Below are 17,931 nucleotides of genomic sequence, written 5' to 3'. Positions count from 1 at the left end.
GAGAGGTCCCGTAACAGAGAATCTGGCCTTATGTCAGCGCAGAATCTGTATTCATGTCATAGCAGAGAATCAGGCTTCACGTCACCCACCACTGGAACAGGCCACTGTCACACATTTAGGCCCAGGCACCCAGGCAGAGGAGAGAGGTCCCGTAACAGAGAATCTGGCCTTATGTCAGCGCAGAATCTGTCTTCATGTCATAGCAGAGAATCAGGCATCACGTCACCCACCACTGGAACAGGCCACTGTCACACATTTAGGCCCAGGCACCCAGGCAGAGGAGAGAGGTCCCGTAACAGAGAATCTGGCCTTATGTCAGCGCAGAATCAGTCTTCATGTCATAGCAGAGAATCAAGCTTCACGTCACCCACCACTGGAACAGGCCACTGTCACACATTTAGGCCCCGGCACCCAGACAGAGGAGAGAGGTCCTGTAACAGAGAATCTGGCCTTATGTCAGCACAGAATCTGTCTTCATGTCATAGCAGAGAATCAGGCATCACGTCACCCACCACTGGAACAGGCCACTGTCACACATTTAGGCCCAGGCACCCAGGCAGAGGAGAGAGGTCCCGTAAAAGAGAATCTGGCCTTATGTCAGCGCAGAATCAGTCTTCATGTCATAGCAGAGAATCAAGCTTCACGTCACCCACCACTGGAACAGGCCACTGTCACACATTTAGGCCCCGGCACCCAGACAGAGGAGAGAGGTCCCGTAACAGAAAATCTGGCCTTATGTCAGCACAGAATCTCTCTTAATGTCATAGCAGAGAATCAGGCTTCACGTCACCCACCACTGGAACAGGCCACTGTCACACATTTAGGCCCAGGCACCCAGGCAGAGGAGAGAGGTCCCGTAACAGAGAATCTGGCCTTATGTCAGCGCAGAATCTGTATTCATGTCATAGCAGAGAATCAGGCTTCACGTCACCCACCACTGGAACAGGCCACTGTCACACATTTAGGCCCAGGCACCCAGACAGAGGAGAGAGGTCCCGTAACAGAGAATCTGGCCTTATGTCAGCACAGAATCTGTCTTAATGTCATAGCAGAGAATCAGGCTTCACGACACCCACCACTGGAACAGGCCACTGTCACACATTTAGGCCCAGGCACCCAGGCAGAGGAGAGAGGTCCCGTAACAGAGAATCTGGCCTTATGTCAGCGCAGAATCTGTATTCATGTCATAGCAGAGAATCAGGCTTCACGTCACCCACCACTGGAACAGGCCACTGTCACACATTTAGGCCCAGGCACCCAGGCAGAGAAGAGAGGTCCCGTAACAGAGAATCTGGCCTTATGTCAGCGCAGAATCTGTCTTCATGTCATAGCAGAGAATCAGGCATCACGTCACCCACCACTGGAACAGGCCACTGTCACACATTTAGGCCCCGGCACCCAGACAGAGGAGAGAGGTCCCGTAACAGAAAATCTGGCCTTATGTCAGCACAGAATCTGTCTTAATGTCATAGCAGAGAATCAGGCTTCACGTCACCCACCACTGGAACAGGCCACTGTCACACATTTAGGCCCAGGCACCCAGGCAGAGGAGAGAGGTCCCGTAACAGATAATCTGGCCTTATGTCAGCGCAGAATCTGTCTTCATGTCATAGCAGAGAATCAGGCTTCACGTCACCCACCACTGGAACAGGCCACTGTCACACATTTAGGCCCAGGCACCCAGGCAGAGGAGAGAGGTCCCGTAAAAGAGAATCTGGCCTTATGTCAGCGCAGAATCAGTCTTCATGTCATAGCAGAGAATCAAGCTTCACGTCACCCACCACTGGAACAGGCCACTGTCACACATTTAGGCCCCGGCACCCAGACAGAGGAGAGAGGTCCCGTAACAGAAAATCTGGCCTTATGTCAGCACAGAATCTCTCTTAATGTCATAGCAGAGAATCAGGCTTCACGTCACCCACCACTGGAACAGGCCACTGTCACACATTTAGGCCCAGGCACCCAGGCAGAGGAGAGAGGTCCCGTAACAGAGAATCTGGCCTTATGTCAGCGCAGAATCTGTATTCATGTCATAGCAGAGAATCAGGCTTCACGTCACCCACCACTGGAACAGGCCACTGTCACACATTTAGGCCCAGGCACCCAGACAGAGGAGAGAGGTCCCGTAACAGAGAATCTGGCCTTATGTCAGCGCAGAATCTGTCTTCATGTCATAGCAGAGAATCAGGCATCACGTCACCCACCACTGGAACAGGCCACTGTCACACATTTAGGCCCAGGCACCCAGGCAGAGGAGAGAGGTCCCGTAACAGAGAATCTGGCCTTATGTCAGCGCAGAATCAGTCTTCATGTCATAGCAGAGAATCAAGCTTCACGTCACCCACCACTGGAACAGGCCACTGTCACACATTTAGGCCCCGGCACCCAGACAGAGGAGAGAGGTCCCGTAACAGAAAATCTGGCCTTATGTCAGCACAGAATCTGTCTTAATGTCATAGCAGAGAATCAGGCTTCATGTCACCCACCACTGGAACAGGCCACTGTCACACATTTAGGCCCAGGCACCCAGGCAGAGGAGAGAGGTCCCGTAACAGAGAATCTGGCCTTATGTCAGCGCAGAATCTGTATTCATGTCATAGCAGAGAATCAGGCTTCACGTCACCCACCACTGGAACAGGCCACTGTCACACATTTAGGCCCAGGCACCCAGGCAGAGGAGAGAGGTCCCGTAACAGATAATCTGGCCTTATGTCAGCGCAGAATCAGTCTTCATGTCATAGCAGAGAATCAAGCTTCACGTCACCCACCACTGGAACAGGCCACTGTCACACATTTAGGCCCCGGCACCCAGACAGAGGAGAGAGGTCCTGTAAGAGAGAATCTGGCCTTATGTCAGCACAGAATCTGTCTTCATGTCATAGCAGAGAATCAGGCCTCACGTCACCCACCACTGGAACAGGCCACTGTCACACATTTAGGCCCAGGCACCCAGGCAGAGGAGAGAGGTCCCGTAACAGAGAATCTGGCCTTATGTCAGCACAGAATCTGTCTTAATGTCATAGCAGAGAATCAGGCTTCACGTCACCCACCACTGGAATAGGCCACTGTCACACATTTAGGCCCAGGCACCCAGGCAGAGGAGAGAGGTCCCGTAACAGAGAATCTGGCCTTATGTCAGCGCAGAATCTGTATTCATGTCATAGCAGAGAATCAGGCTTCACGTCACCCACCACTGGAACAGGCCACTGTCACACATTTAGGCCCAGGCACCCAGGCAGAGGAGAGAGGTCCCGTAACAGAGAATCTGGCCTTATGTCAGCGCAGAATCTGTATTCATGTCATAGCAGAGAATCAGGCTTCATGTCACCCACCACTGGAACAGGCCACTGTCACACATTTAGGCCCAGGCACCCAGGCAGAGGAGAGAGGTCCCGTAACAGAGAATCTGGCCTTATGTCAGCGCAGAATCTGTATTCATGTCATAGCAGAGAATCAGGCTTCACGTCACCCACCACTGGAACAGGCCACTGTCACACATTTAGGCCCAGGCACCCAGGCAGAGGAGAGAGGTCCCGTAACAGAGAATCTGGCCTTATGTCAGCGCAGAATCTGTATTCATGTCATAGCAGAGAATCAGGCTTCACGTCACCCTACACTGGAACAGGCCACTGTCACACATTTAGGCCCCGGCACCCAGACAGAGGAGAGCGGTCCCGTAACAGAGAATCTGGCCTTATGTCAGCGCAGAATCTGTATTCATGTCATAGCAGAGAATCAGGCTTCACGTCACCCACCACTGGAACAGGCCACTGTCACACATTTAGGCCCCGGCACCCAGACAGAGGAGAGCGGTCCCGTAACAGAGAATCTGGCCTTATGTCAGCGCAGAATCTGACTTCATGTCATAGCAGAGAATCAGGCTTCACGTCAGCCACCACTGGAACAGGCCACTGTCACACATTTAGGCCCAGGCACCCAGGCAGAGGAGAGAGGTCCCGTAACAGAGAATCTGGCCTTATGTCAGCGCAGAATCTGTATTCATGTCATAGCAGAGAATCAGGCTTCACGTCACCCACCACTGGAACAGGCCACTGTCACACATTTAGGCCCCGGCACCCAGACAGAGGAGAGCGGTCCCGTAACAGAGAATCTGGCCTTATGTCAGCGCAGAATCTGTCTTCATGTCATAGCAGAGAATCAAGCTTCACGTCACCCTACACTGGAACAGGCCACTGTCACACATTTAGGCCCCGGCACCCAGACAGAGGAGAGAGGTCCTGTAACAGAGAATCTGGCCTTATGTCAGCACAGAATCTGTCTTTATGTCATAGAAGAGAATCAGGCATCACGTCACCCACCACTGGAACAGGCCACTGTCACACATTTAGGCCCAGGCACCCAGGCAGAGGAGAGAGGTCCCGTAACAGAGAATCTGGCCTTATGTCAGCGCAGAATCAGACTTCATGTCATAGCAGAGAATCAAGCTTCACGTCACCCACCACTGGAACAGGCCACTGTCACACATTTAGGCCCCGACACCCAGACAGAGGAGAGAGGTCCCGTAACAGAAAATCTGGCCTTATGTCAGCACAGAATCTGTCTTAATGTCATAGCAGAGAATCAGGCTTCACGTCACCCACCACTGGAACAGGCCACTGTCACACATTTAGGCCCAGGCACCCAGGCAGAGGAGAGAGGTCCCGTAACAGAGAATCTGGCCTTATGTCAGCGCAGAATCTGTATTCATGTCATAGCAGAGAATCAGGCTTCACGTCACCCACCACTGGAAAAGGCCACTGTCACACATTTAGGCCCAGGCACCCAGGCAGAGGAGAGAGGTCCCGTAACAGAGAATCTGGCCTTATGTCAGCGCAGAATCTGTCTTCATGTCATAGCAGAGAATCAGGCATCACGTTACCCACCACTGGAACAGGCCACTGTCACACATTTAGGCCCAGGCACCCAGGCAGAGGAGAGAGGTCCCGTAACAGAGAATCTGTCCTTATGTCAGCGCAGAATCAGTCTTCATGTCATAGCAGAGAATCAAGCTTCACGTCACCCACCACTGGAACAGGCCACTGTCACACATTTAGGCCCCGGCACCCAGACAGAGGAGAGAGGTCCTGTAAGAGAGAATCTGGCCTTATGTCAGCACAGAATCTGTCTTCATGTCATAGCAGAGAATCAGGCATCACGTCACCCACCACTGGAACAGGCCACTGTCACACATTTAGGCCCAGGCACCCAGGCAGAGGAGAGAGGTCCCGTAACAGAGAATCTGGCCTTATGTCAGCACAGAATCTGTCTTAATGTCATAGCAGAGAATCAGGCTTCACGTCACCCACCACTGGAACAGGCCACTGTCACACATTTAGGCCCAGGCACCGAGGCAGAGGAGAGAGGTCCCGTAACAGAGAATCTGGCCTTATGTCAGCGCAGAATCTGTATTCATGTCAGAGCAGAGAATCAGGCTTCACGTCACCCACCACTGGAACAGGCCACTGTCACACATTTAGGCCCAGGCACCCAGGCAGAGGAGAGAGGTCCCGTAACAGAGAATCTGGCCTTATGTCAGCGCAGAATCTGTATTCATGTCATAGCAGAGAATCAGGCTTCATGTCACCCACCACTGGAACAGGCCACTGTCACACATTTAGGCCCAGGCACCCAGGCAGAGGAGAGAGGTCCCGTAACAGATAATCTGGCCTTATGTCAGCGCAGAATCTGTCTTCATGTCATAGCAGAGAATCAGGCTTCACGTCACCCACCACTGGAACAGGCCACTGTCACACATTTAGGCCCAGGCACCCAGGCAGAGGAGAGAGGTCCCGTAACAGAGAATCTGGCCTTATGTCAGCGCAGAATCAGTCTTCATGTCATAGCAGAGAATCAAGCTTCACGTCACCCACCACTGGAACAGGCCACAGTCACACATTTAGGCCCCGGCACCCAGACAGAGGAGAGAGGTCCTGTAACAGAGAATCTGGCCTTATGTCAGCACAGAATCTGTCTTCATGTCATAGCAGAGAATCAGGCATCACGTCACCCACCACTGGAACAGGCCACTGTCACACATTTAGGCCCAGGCACCCAGGCAGAGGAGAGAGGTCCCGTAACAGAGAATCTGGCCTTATGTCAGCACAGAATCTGTCTTAATGTCATAGCAGAGAATCAGGCTTCACGTCACCCACCACTGGAACAGGCCACTGTCACACATTTAGGCCCAGGCACCCAGGCAGAGGAGAGAGGTCCCGTAACAGAGAATCTGGCCTTATGTCAGCGCAGAATCTGTATTCATGTCATAGCAGAGAATCAGGCTTCACGTCACCCACCACTGGAACAGGCCACTGTCACACATTTAGGCCCAGGCAGAGGAGAGAGGTCCCGTAACAGAGAATCTGGCCTTATGTCAGCGCAGAATCTGTATTCATGTCATAGCAGAGAATCAGGCTTCACGTCACCCACCACTGGAACAGGCCACTGTCACACATTTAGGCCCAGGCACCCAGGCAGAGGAGAGAGGTCCCGTAACAGAGAATCTGGCCTTATGTCAGCGCAGAATCTGTCTTCATGTCATAGCAGAGAATCAGGCTTCACGTCAGCCACCACTGGAACAGGCCACTGTCACACATTTAGGCCCAGGCACCCAGGCAGAGGAGAGAGGTCCCGTAACAGAGAATCTGGCCTTATGTCAGCGCAGAATCTGTATTCATGTCATAGCAGAGAATCAGGCTTCACGTCACCCACCACTGGAACAGGCCACTGTCACACATTTAGGCCCCGGCACCCAGACAGAGGAGAGCGGTCCCGTAACAGAGAATCTGGCCTTATGTCAGCGCAGAATCTGTCTTCATGTCATAGCAGAGAATCAAGCTTCACGTCACCCTACACTGGAACAGGCCACTGTCACACATTTAGGCCCCGGCACCCAGACAGAGGAGAGAGGTCCTGTAACAGAGAATCTGGCCTTATGTCAGCACAGAATCTGTCTTTATGTCATAGAAGAGAATCAGGCATCACGTCACCCACCACTGGAACAGGCCACTGTCACACATTTAGGCCCAGGCACCCAGGCAGAGGAGAGAGGTCCCGTAACAGAGAATCTGGCCTTATGTCAGCGCAGAATCAGACTTCATGTCATAGCAGAGAATCAAGCTTCACGTCACCCACCACTGGAACAGGCCACTGTCACACATTTAGGCCCCGACACCCAGACAGAGGAGAGAGGTCCCGTAACAGAAAATCTGGCCTTATGTCAGCACAGAATCTGTCTTAATGTCATAGCAGAGAATCAGGCTTCACGTCACCCACCACTGGAACAGGCCACTGTCACACATTTAGGCCCAGGCACCCAGGCAGAGGAGAGAGGTCCCGTAACAGAGAATCTGGCCTTATGTCAGCGCAGAATCTGTATTCATGTCATAGCAGAGAATCAGGCTTCACGTCACCCACCACTGGAAAAGGCCACTGTCACACATTTAGGCCCAGGCACCCAGGCAGAGGAGAGAGGTCCCGTAACAGAGAATCTGGCCTTATGTCAGCGCAGAATCTGTCTTCATGTCATAGCAGAGAATCAGGCATCACGTTACCCACCACTGGAACAGGCCACTGTCACACATTTAGGCCCAGGCACCCAGGCAGAGGAGAGAGGTCCCGTAACAGAGAATCTGTCCTTATGTCAGCGCAGAATCAGTCTTCATGTCATAGCAGAGAATCAAGCTTCACGTCACCCACCACTGGAACAGGCCACTGTCACACATTTAGGCCCCGGCACCCAGACAGAGGAGAGAGGTCCTGTAAGAGAGAATCTGGCCTTATGTCAGCACAGAATCTGTCTTCATGTCATAGCAGAGAATCAGGCATCACGTCACCCACCACTGGAACAGGCCACTGTCACACATTTAGGCCCAGGCACCCAGGCAGAGGAGAGAGGTCCCGTAACAGATAATCTGGCCTTATGTCAGCACAGAATCTGTCTTAATGTCATAGCAGAGAATCAGGCTTCACGTCACCCACCACTGGAACAGGCCACTGTCACACATTTAGGCCCAGGCACCCAGGCAGAGGAGAGAGGTCCCGTAACAGAGAATCTGGCCTTATGTCAGCGCAGAATCTGTATTCATGTCAGAGCAGAGAATCAGGCTTCACGTCACCCACCACTGGAACAGGCCACTGTCACACATTTAGGCCCAGGCACCCAGGCAGAGGAGAGAGGTCCCGTAACAGAGAATCTGGCCTTATGTCAGCGCAGAATCTGTATTCATGTCATAGCAGAGAATCAGGCTTCATGTCACCCACCACTGGAACAGGCCACTGTCACACATTTAGGCCCAGGCACCCAGGCAGAGGAGAGAGGTCCCGTAACAGATAATCTGGCCTTATGTCAGCGCAGAATCTGTCTTCATGTCATAGCAGAGAATCAGGCTTCACGTCACCCACCACTGGAACAGGCCACTGTCACACATTTAGGCCCAGGCACCCAGGCAGAGGAGAGAGGTCCCGTAACAGAGAATCTGGCCTTATGTCAGCGCAGAATCAGTCTTCATGTCATAGCAGAGAATCAAGCTTCACGTCACCCACCACTGGAACAGGCCACAGTCACACATTTAGGCCCCGGCACCCAGACAGAGGAGAGAGGTCCTGTAACAGAGAATCTGGCCTTATGTCAGCACAGAATCTGTCTTCATGTCATAGCAGAGAATCAGGCATCACGTCACCCACCACTGGAACAGGCCACTGTCACACATTTAGGCCCAGGCACCCAGGCAGAGGAGAGAGGTCCCGTAACAGAGAATCTGGCCTTATGTCAGCACAGAATCTGTCTTAATGTCATAGCAGAGAATCAGGCTTCACGTCACCCACCACTGGAACAGGCCACTGTCACACATTTAGGCCCAGGCACCCAGGCAGAGGAGAGAGGTCCCGTAACAGAGAATCTGGCCTTATGTCAGCGCAGAATCTGTATTCATGTCATAGCAGAGAATCAGGCTTCACGTCACCCACCACTGGAACAGGCCACTGTCACACATTTAGGCCCAGGCAGAGGAGAGAGGTCCCGTAACAGAGAATCTGGCCTTATGTCAGCGCAGAATCTGTATTCATGTCATAGCAGAGAATCAGGCTTCACGTCACCCACCACTGGAACAGGCCACTGTCACACATTTAGGCCCAGGCACCCAGGCAGAGGAGAGAGGTCCCGTAACAGAGAATCTGGCCTTATGTCAGCGCAGAATCTGTCTTCATGTCATAGCAGAGAATCAGGCTTCACGTCACCCACCACTGGAACAGGCCACTGTCACACATTTAGGCCCAGGCACCCAGGCAGAGGAGAGAGGTTCCGTAACAGAGAATCTGGCCTTATGTCAGCGCAGAATCAGTCTTCATGTCATAGCAGAGAATCTAGCTTCACGTCACCCACCACTGGAACAGGCCACTGTCACACATTTAGGCCCCGGCACCCAGACAGAGGAGAGAGGTCCTGTAAGAGAGAATCTGGCCTTATGTCAGCACAGAATCTGTCTTCATGTCATAGCAGAGAATCAGGCATCACGTTACCCACCACTGGAATAAGCCACTGTCACACATTTAGGCCCAGGCACCCAGGCAGAGGAGAGAGGTCCCGTAACAGAGAATCTGGCCTTACGTCAGCACAGAATCTGTCTTAATGTCATAGCAGAGAATCAGGCTTCACGTCACCCACCACTGGAACAGGCCACTGTCACACATTTAGGCCCAGGCACCCAGGCAGAGGAGAGAGGTCCCGTAACAGAGAATCTGGCCTTATGTCAGCGCAGAATCTGTATTCATGTCATAGCAGAGAATCAGGCTTCATGTCACCCACCACTGGAACAGGCCACTGTCACACATTTAGGCCCAGGCACCCAGGCAGAGGAGAGAGGTCCCGTAACAGAGAATCTGGCCTTATGTCAGCGCAGAATCTGTATTCATGTCATAGCAGAGAATCAGGCTTCACGTCACCCACCACTGGAACAGGCCACTGTCACACATTTAGGCCCAGGCAGAGGAGAGAGGTCCCGTAACAGAGAATCTGGCCTTATGTCAGCGCAGAATCTGTATTCATGTCATAGCAGAGAATCAGGCTTCACGTCACCCACCACTGGAACAGGCCACTGTCACACATTTAGGCCCCGGCACCCAGACAGAAGAGAGCGGTCCCGTAACAGAGAATCTGGCCTTATGTCAGCGCAGAATCTGTATTCATGTCATAGCAGAGAATCAGGCTTCACGTCACCCACCACTGGAACAGGCCACTGTCACACATTTAGGCCCCGGCACCCAGACAGAGGAGAGCGGTCCCGTAACAGAGAATCTGGCCTTATGTCAGCGCAGAATCTGTCTTCATGTCATAGCAGAGAATCAGGCTTCACGTCAGCCACCACTGGAACAGGCCACTGTCACACATTTAGGCCCAGGCACCCAGGCAGAGGAGAGAGGTCCCGTAACAGAGAATCTTGCCTTATGTCAGCGCAGAATCTGTATTCATGTCATAGCAGAGAATCAGGCTTCACGTCACCCACCACTGGAACAGGCCACTGTCACACATTTAGGCTCCGGCACCCAGACAGAGGTGAGCGGTCCCGTAACAGAGAATCTGGCCTTATGTCAGCGCAGAATCTGTCTTCATGTCATAGCAGAGAATCAGGCTTCACGTCAGCCACCACTGGAACAGGCCACTGTCACACATTTAGGCCCCGGCACCCAGATAGAGGAGAGCGGTCCCGTAACAGAGAATCTGGCCTTATGTCAGCGCAGAATCTGTCTTCATGTCATAGCAGAGAATCAGGCATCACGTTACCCACCACTGGAACAGGCCACTGTCACACATTTAGGCCCAGGCACCCAGGCAGAGGAGAGAGGTCCCGTAACAGAGAATCTGGCCTTATGTCAGCGCAGAATCAGTCTTCATGTCATAGCAGAGAATCAAGCTTCACGTCACCCACCACTGGAACAGGCCACTGTCACACATTTAGGCCCCGGCACCCAGACAGAGGAGAGAGGTCCTGTAAGAGAGAATCTGGCCTTATGTCAGCACAGAATCTGTCTTCATGTCATAGCAGAGAATCAGGCATCACGTCACCCACCACTGGAACAGGCCACTGTCACACATTTAGGCCCAGGCACCCAGGCAGAGGAGAGAGGTCCCGTAACAGAGAATCTGGCCTTATGTCAGCACAGAATCTGTCTTAATGTCATAGCAGAGAATCAGGCTTCACGTCACCCACCACTGGAACAGGCCACTGTCACACATTTAGGCCCAGGCACCCAGGCAGAGGAGAGAGGTCCCGTAACAGAGAATCTGGCCTTATGTCAGCGCAGAATCTGTATTCATGTCAGAGCAGAGAATCAGGCTTCACGTCACCCACCACTGGAACAGGCCACTGTCACACATTTAGGCCCAGGCACCCAGGCAGAGGAGAGAGGTCCCGTAACAGAGAATCTGGCCTTATGTCAGCGCAGAATCTGTATTCATGTCATAGCAGAGAATCAGGCTTCATGTCACCCACCACTGGAACAGGCCACTGTCACACATTTAGGCCCAGGCACCCAGGCAGAGGAGAGAGGTCCCGTAACAGATAATCTGGCCTTATGTCAGCGCAGAATCTGTCTTCATGTCATAGCAGAGAATCAGGCTTCACGTCACCCACCACTGGAACAGGCCACTGTCACACATTTAGGCCCAGGCACCCAGGCAGAGGAGAGAGGTCCCGTAACAGAGAATCTGGCCTTATGTCAGCGCAGAATCAGTCTTCATGTCATAGCAGAGAATCAAGCTTCACGTCACCCACCACTGGAACAGGCCACAGTCACACATTTAGGCCCCGGCACCCAGACAGAGGAGAGAGGTCCTGTAACAGAGAATCTGGCCTTATGTCAGCACAGAATCTGTCTTCATGTCATAGCAGAGAATCAGGCATCACGTCACCCACCACTGGAACAGGCCACTGTCACACATTTAGGCCCAGGCACCCAGGCAGAGGAGAGAGGTCCCGTAACAGAGAATCTGGCCTTATGTCAGCACAGAATCTGTCTTAATGTCATAGCAGAGAATCAGGCTTCACGTCACCCACCACTGGAACAGGCCACTGTCACACATTTAGGCCCAGGCACCCAGGCAGAGGAGAGAGGTCCCGTAACAGAGAATCTGGCCTTATGTCAGCGCAGAATCTGTATTCATGTCATAGCAGAGAATCAGGCTTCACGTCACCCACCACTGGAACAGGCCACTGTCACACATTTAGGCCCAGGCACCCAGGCAGAGGAGAGAGGTCCCATAACAGAGAATCTGGCCTTATGTCAGCGCAGAATCTGTCTTCATGTCATAGCAGAGAATCAGGCATCACGTCACCCACCACTGGAACAGGCCACTGTCACACATTTAGGCCCAGGCACCCAGGCAGAGGAGAGAGGTCCCGTAACAGAGAATCTGGCCTTATGTCAGCGCAGAATCAGTCTTCATGTCATAGCAGAGAATCAAGCTTCACGTCACCCACCACTGGAACAGGCCACTGTCACACATTTAGGCCCCGGCACCCAGACAGAGGAGAGAGGTCCCGTAACAGAAAATCTGGCCTTATGTCAGCACAGAATCTGTCTTAATGTCATAGCAGAGAATCAGGCTTCACGTCACCCACCACTGGAACAGGCCACTGTCACACATTTAGGCCCAGGCAGAGGAGAGAGGTCCCGTAACAGAGAATCTGGCCTTATGTCAGCGCAGAATCTGTATTCATGTCATAGCAGAGAATCAGGCTTCACGTCACCCACCACTGGAACAGGCCACTGTCACACATTTAGGCCCAGGCACCCAGGCAGAGGAGAGAGGTCCCGTAACAGAGAATCTGGCCTTATGTCAGCGCAGAATCTGTCTTCATGTCATAGCAGAGAATCAGGCTTCACGTCACCCACCACTGGAACAGGCCACTGTCACACATTTAGGCCCAGGCACCCAGGCAGAGGAGAGAGGTCCCGTAACAGAGAATCTGGCCTTATGTCAGCGCAGAATCAGTCTTCATGTCATAGCAGAGAATCAAGCTTCACGTCACCCACCACTGGAACAGGCCACTGTCACACATTTAGGCCCCGGCACCCAGACAGAGGAGAGAGGTCCTGTAAGAGAGAATCTGGCCTTATGTCAGCACAGAATCTGTCTTCATGTCATAGCAGAGAATCAGGCATCACGTTACCCACCACTGGAATAAGCCACTGTCACACATTTAGGCCCAGGCACCCAGGCAGAGGAGAGAGGTCCCGTAACAGAGAATCTGGCCTTACGTCAGCACAGAATCTGTCTTAATGTCATAGCAGAGAATCAGGCTTCACGTCACCCACCACTGGAACAGGCCACTGTCACACATTTAGGCCCAGGCACCCAGGCAGAGGAGAGAGGTCCCGTAACAGAGAATCTGGCCTTATGTCAGCGCAGAATCTGTATTCATGTCATAGCAGAGAATCAGGCTTCATGTCACCCACCACTGGAACAGGCCACTGTCACACATTTAGGCCCAGGCACCCAGGCAGAGGAGAGAGGTCCCGTAACAGAGAATCTGGCCTTATGTCAGCGCAGAATCTGTATTCATGTCATAGCAGAGAATCAGGCTTCACGTCACCCACCACTGGAACAGGCCACTGTCACACATTTAGGCCCAGGCAGAGGAGAGAGGTCCCGTAACAGAGAATCTGGCCTTATGTCAGCGCAGAATCTGTATTCATGTCATAGCAGAGAATCAGGCTTCACGTCACCCACCACTGGAACAGGCCACTGTCACACATTTAGGCCCCGGCACCCAGACAGAGGAGAGCGGTCCCGTAACAGAGAATCTGGCCTTATGTCAGCGCAGAATCTGTATTCATGTCATAGCAGAGAATCAGGCTTCACGTCACCCACCACTGGAACAGGCCACTGTCACACATTTAGGCCCAGGCACCCAGGCAGAGGAGAGAGGTCCCGTAACAGAGAATCTGGCCTTATGTCAGCGCAGAATCTGTATTCATGTCATAGCAGAGAATCAGGCTTCACGTCACCCACCACTGGAACAGGCCACTGTCACACATTTAGGCCCAGGCAGAGGAGAGAGGTCCCGTAACAGAGAATCTGGCCTTATGTCAGCGCAGAATCTGTATTCATGTCATAGCAGAGAATCAGGCTTCACGTCACCCACCACTGGAACAGGCCACTGTCACACATTTAGGCCCCGGCACCCAGACAGAAGAGAGCGGTCCCGTAACAGAGAATCTGGCCTTATGTCAGCGCAGAATCTGTCTTCATGTCATAGCAGAGAATCAGGCATCACGTCACCCACCACTGGAACAGGCCACTGTCACACATTTAGGCCCAGGCACCCAGGCAGAGGAGAGAGGTCCCGTAACAGAGAATCTGTCCTTATGTCAGCGCAGAATCAGTCTTCATGTCATAGCAGAGAATCAAGCTTCACGTCACCCACCACTGGAACAGGCCACTGTCACACATTTAGGCCCCGGCACCCAGACAGAGGAGAGAGGTCCTGTAAGAGAGAATCTGGCCTTATGTCAGCACAGAATCTGTCTTCATGTCATAGCAGAGAATCAGGCATCACGTCACCCACCACTGGAACAGGCCACTGTCACACATTTAGGCCCAGGCACCCAGGCAGAGGAGAGAGGTCCCGTAACAGATAATCTGGCCTTATGTCAGCACAGAATCTGTCTTAATGTCATAGCAGAGAATCAGGCTTCACGTCACCCACCACTGGAACAGGCCACTGTCACACATTTAGGCCCAGGCACCCAGGCAGAGGAGAGAGGTCCCGTAACAGAGAATCTGGCCTTATGTCAGCGCAGAATCTGTATTCATGTCAGAGCAGAGAATCAGGCTTCACGTCACCCACCACTGGAACAGGCCACTGTCACACATTTAGGCCCAGGCACCCAGGCAGAGGAGAGAGGTCCCGTAACAGAGAATCTGGCCTTATGTCAGCGCAGAATCTGTATTCATGTCATAGCAGAGAATCAGGCTTCATGTCACCCACCACTGGAACAGGCCACTGTCACACATTTAGGCCCAGGCACCCAGGCAGAGGAGAGAGGTCCCGTAACAGATAATCTGGCCTTATGTCAGCGCAGAATCTGTCTTCATGTCATAGCAGAGAATCAGGCTTCACGTCACCCACCACTGGAACAGGCCACTGTCACACATTTAGGCCCAGGCACCCAGGCAGAGGAGAGAGGTCCCGTAACAGAGAATCTGGCCTTATGTCAGCGCAGAATCAGTCTTCATGTCATAGCAGAGAATCAAGCTTCACGTCACCCACCACTGGAACAGGCCACAGTCACACATTTAGGCCCCGGCACCCAGACAGAGGAGAGAGGTCCTGTAACAGAGAATCTGGCCTTATGTCAGCACAGAATCTGTCTTCATGTCATAGCAGAGAATCAGGCATCACGTCACCCACCACTGGAACAGGCCACTGTCACACATTTAGGCCCAGGCACCCAGGCAGAGGAGAGAGGTCCCGTAACAGAGAATCTGGCCTTATGTCAGCACAGAATCTGTCTTAATGTCATAGCAGAGAATCAGGCTTCACGTCACCCACCACTGGAACAGGCCACTGTCACACATTTAGGCCCAGGCACCCAGGCAGAGGAGAGAGGTCCCGTAACAGAGAATCTGGCCTTATGTCAGCGCAGAATCTGTATTCATGTCATAGCAGAGAATCAGGCTTCACGTCACCCACCACTGGAACAGGCCACTGTCACACATTTAGGCCCAGGCAGAGGAGAGAGGTCCCGTAACAGAGAATCTGGCCTTATGTCAGCGCAGAATCTGTATTCATGTCATAGCAGAGAATCAGGCTTCACGTCACCCACCACTGGAACAGGCCACTGTCACACATTTAGGCCCAGGCACCCAGGCAGAGGAGAGAGGTCCCGTAACAGAGAATCTGGCCTTATGTCAGCGCAGAATCTGTCTTCATGTCATAGCAGAGAATCAGGCTTCACGTCACCCACCACTGGAACAGGCCACTGTCACACATTTAGGCCCAGGCACCCAGGCAGAGGAGAGAGGTTCCGTAACAGAGAATCTGGCCTTATGTCAGCGCAGAATCAGTCTTCATGTCATAGCAGAGAATCTAGCTTCACGTCACCCACCACTGGAACAGGCCACTGTCACACATTTAGGCCCCGGCACCCAGACAGAGGAGAGAGGTCCTGTAAGAGAGAATCTGGCCTTATGTCAGCACAGAATCTGTCTTCATGTCATAGCAGAGAATCAGGCATCACGTTACCCACCACTGGAATAAGCCACTGTCACACATTTAGGCCCAGGCACCCAGGCAGAGGAGAGAGGTCCCGTAACAGAGAATCTGGCCTTACGTCAGCACAGAATCTGTCTTAATGTCATAGCAGAGAATCAGGCTTCACGTCACCCACCACTGGAACAGGCCACTGTCACACATTTAGGCCCAGGCACCCAGGCAGAGGAGAGAGGTCCCGTAACAGAGAATCTGGCCTTATGTCAGCGCAGAATCTGTATTCATGTCATAGCAGAGAATCAGGCTTCATGTCACCCACCACTGGAACAGGCCACTGTCACACATTTAGGCCCAGGCACCCAGGCAGAGGAGAGAGGTCCCGTAACAGAGAATCTGGCCTTATGTCAGCGCAGAATCTGTATTCATGTCATAGCAGAGAATCAGGCTTCACGTCACCCACCACTGGAACAGGCCACTGTCACACATTTAGGCCCAGGCAGAGGAGAGAGGTCCCGTAACAGAGAATCTGGCCTTATGTCAGCGCAGAATCTGTATTCATGTCATAGCAGAGAATCAGGCTTCACGTCACCCACCACTGGAACAGGCCACTGTCACACATTTAGGCCCCGGCACCCAGACAGAAGAGAGCGGTCCCGTAACAGAGAATCTGGCCTTATGTCAGCGCAGAATCTGTATTCATGTCATAGCAGAGAATCAGGCTTCACGTCACCCACCACTGGAACAGGCCACTGTCACACATTTAGGCCCCGGCACCCAGACAGAGGAGAGCGGTCCCGTAACAGAGAATCTGGCCTTATGTCAGCGCAGAATCTGTCTTCATGTCATAGCAGAGAATCAGGCTTCACGTCAGCCACCACTGGAACAGGCCACTGTCACACATTTAGGCCCAGGCACCCAGGCAGAGGAGAGAGGTCCCGTAACAGAGAATCTTGCCTTATGTCAGCGCAGAATCTGTATTCATGTCATAGCAGAGAATCAGGCTTCACGTCACCCACCACTGGAACAGGCCACTGTCACACATTTAGGCTCCGGCACCCAGACAGAGGTGAGCGGTCCCGTAACAGAGAATCTGGCCTTATGTCAGCGCAGAATCTGTCTTCATGTCATAGCAGAGAATCAGGCTTCACGTCAGCCACCACTGGAACAGGCCACTGTCACACATTTAGGCCCCGGCACCCAGATAGAGGAGAGCGGTCCCGTAACAGAGAATCTGGCCTTATGTCAGCGCAGAATCTGTCTTCATGTCATAGCAGAGAATCAGGCATCACGTTACCCACCACTGGAACAGGCCACTGTCACACATTTAGGCCCAGGCACCCAGGCAGAGGAGAGAGGTCCCGTAACAGAGAATCTGGCCTTATGTCAGCGCAGAATCAGTCTTCATGTCATAGCAGAGAATCAAGCTTCACGTCACCCACCACTGGAACAGGCCACTGTCACACATTTAGGCCCCGGCACCCAGACAGAGGAGAGAGGTCCTGTAAGAGAGAATCTGGCCTTATGTCAGCACAGAATCTGTCTTCATGTCATAGCAGAGAATCAGGCTTCACGTCACCCACCACTGGAACAGGCCACTGTCACACATTTAGGCCCAGGCACCCAGGCAGAGGAGAGAGGTCCCGTAACAGAGAATCTGGCCTTATGTCAGCACAGAATCTGTCTTAATGTCATAGCAGAGAATCAGGCTTCACGTCACCCA

This window comes from Bufo bufo, chromosome 2, assembly GCF_905171765.1.
Source record: "Bufo bufo chromosome 2, aBufBuf1.1, whole genome shotgun sequence".
Classification (NCBI taxonomy): domain Eukaryota; kingdom Metazoa; phylum Chordata; class Amphibia; order Anura; family Bufonidae; genus Bufo; species Bufo bufo.
The sequence above is the reverse complement of the archived record's forward strand: the minus strand, read 5'-3'. Positions refer to the sequence as shown.